The 2,743-nt window shown below is 47.2% G+C and overlaps 1 pseudogene; it reads left to right on the top strand.

Moving 5' to 3' along the window:
* The first annotated feature begins 1,255 nt into the window (after window positions 1-1,255).
* LOC120366077 (small ribosomal subunit protein eS1 pseudogene) lies at window positions 1,256-2,098 on the top strand (annotated as a pseudogene).
* Window positions 2,099-2,743: the final 645 nt, after the last annotated feature.

Consider the following 2,743-nt stretch of genomic DNA (forward strand, 5'->3'; position numbering starts at 1 on the left):
CTCCTGTCTATCCTGTTCCTGGCGAACTCCTCCTCAGCTCTCAGGTTACCACTTAGAAATCTCAGCTTACTTGCATTCCTCAAACTGGGTGTGATCCCACCTCTGGGGTCCCATAGGCCACCCCTCCACCCTGTCTGTCTTCACCACTGTAGCACTAATTACAGGCCAGTGCGGCCGTCCTACCTACAGGTCACTCCAGGGGGCAGCAAAGGACCTGGCACATAGAGGCTACTCAGGAAAACGTCTGTTGGAAAGATGAACAACTGGCTGGGCACAATGGCTCACACCTGTAATCCCAGCACTTTAGGAGGCCAAGGCGGGTGGAACACTTGAAGTCAGTAGTTCGAGACCAGCCTGGCCAACACAGCGAAACCCTGTCTCTACTAAAAATATAAAAAATATAAAAATTAGGCCGGGCATGGTGGCTCATGTCTATAATCCAAGCACTTTGGAGGCCAAGGCCGGGCGGATCACCTGAGGTCAGGAGTTCAAGACCAGTCTGACCACCATGGTGAAACCCCGTCTTTAAAAAAAAAAAAAAAAAAATTATCCGGGCTTGGTGGCAGGAGCCTTTTTAATCCCAGCTACTCGGGAGCCTGAGGCAGGAGAATCGCTTGAACCCAGAAGGTGAAGGTTGCAGTGAGCCAAGATCGCTACCACTACACTCCAACCTTGGTGACAGAGTGAGACTCTGTCTCAAAAAAGAAAAAATGAACATCTGATTCCATGGCTAAGCTCCAACGCCCACGTCCTGCTCCAGGGCTCCATGAGCTTCCTTCCAGCAAATGCTGCTAAAGGAGGGAATGCCTTGATAAGCTGCTGTAGTGGATCTTTGCTGAGCCTGGCTTGAGCCTGCCCATCCCCTCTGCCAAAACAGTGTGTTGGACTGTGCTTGGTGGCTCACACCTGTAATCCCACCACTTTGGGAGTCTGACGTGGGTGGATTGCTTGAGGCTGGGAGTTCAAGAGCAGCCTGGGTAAACCTGGTAAAACTCTGTCTCTACAAAAAACACAAAAAAATGGCCAGGTGCTGGGGCTCACATCTGTAATCCCAGCACTTTGGGAGGCCGAAGCAGGTGGATCACTTGAAGTCAGGAGTTCAAGATCAGCCTGGCCAACATGGTGAAACCCCCTACCAAAAATATAAAAAATTAGCTGAGTGTTGTAATATGTGCCTATAATCCCAGCTACTCAGGAGGCCAAGGCAGAAGAATCACTTGAACCTGGGAGGCAGAGGTTGCAGTGACCCTTGATCATGTCACTGCACTCTACCCTGGGTGACAAAGCGAGACTCTGTCTCAAAGAAATAAACAAGAAGAACAAGCGCCTTACAAAAGGCGGCAAGAAGGGAGCCAAGAAGAAAGTGGTTGATCCATTTTCTAAGAAAGATCGGTATGATGTGAAAGCGCCCGCTATGTTCAATATAAGAAATATTGGAAAGACACTAGTCACCGGGACCCAAGGAACCAAAATTGCATCTGATAGCCTCAAGGGTCGAGTGTTTGAAGTTACTCTTGCTGACTTAAAGAATGATGAAGTTGCATTTAGGAAATTCAAGCTGATGACTGAAGATGCTCCGGGCAAAAACTGCCTGACTAACTTCCATGGTATGGACCTTACCCATGACAAAATGTGTTCCATGGTCAAAAAATGGCAGACAATGATTGAAGCTCACGTTGATGTCAGGACTACTGATGGTTACCTGCTTTGTCTGTTCTGTGTTGGTTTTACTAAAAAACACAACAATCAGATATGGAAGACCTCTTATGCTCTGCACCAACACGTCCACCAATTCCAGAAGAAGATGATGGAAATCATGACCTGAGAGGTGCAGATAAATGACTTGAAAGAAGTGGTCAATAAATGGATTCCAGACAGCATTAGAAAAGACATAGAAAAGGCTTGCCAATCTATTTATGCTCTCCATGATGTCTTCATTAGAAAAGTAAAAATGCTGAAGAAGCCCAAGTTTGAACTGGGAAAACTCATGGAGCTTCATGGTGAAGGCAGTGGTTCTGGAAAAGCCACTGGGGATGAGACAGGTGCTAAAGTTGAGCGAGCTGATGGATATGAACCACCAGTCCAAGAATCTGTTTAAAGTTCACACTTATAATAATGGTAAATAAAAAGTCTTATTTGTAGCCGGGCGCGGTGGCTCAAGCCTGTAATCCCAGCACTTTGGGAGGCCGAGGCGGGTGGATCACGAGGTCAAGAGATCGAGACCATCCTGGTCAACATGGTGAAACCCCGTCTCTACTAAAAAATCCAAAAAAAATTAGCTGGGCATGGTGGCGCGTGTCTGTAATCCCAGCTACTCAGGAGGCTGAGGCAGGAGAATTGCCTGAACCCAGGAGGCGGAGGTTGCAGTGAGCCGAGATCGCGCCATTGCACTCCAGCCTGGGTAACAATCGAAACTCCGTCTCAAAAAAAAAAAAAAAAAAAAAAGTCTTATTTGTGGGGGCAAAAAAAAAAAAAAAGAAACAAACAAAAAACAAAACATTATCTGGATGTGGTGGCACACGCCAGCTATAGTCCCAGCTACTTGGGAGGCTGAGGTGGGAGGATTGCCTGAGTCTGGGAGGTCAAGGCTGCAGGGAGCCATGATTATGCCACTGTACTCCAGCCTGGGCCACACAGGGAAACCCTGTTCAAAAGCAAAAAACAGTGTGTTAGACCTTGCTAGACTCTGATATAATTAAGATGCCATTATGGGCAGAACTGCGCCCCCTTCCAAAATTCATTT

This window comes from Saimiri boliviensis, chromosome 11, assembly GCF_048565385.1.
Source record: "Saimiri boliviensis isolate mSaiBol1 chromosome 11, mSaiBol1.pri, whole genome shotgun sequence".
NCBI lineage: Eukaryota > Metazoa > Chordata > Mammalia > Primates > Cebidae > Saimiri > Saimiri boliviensis.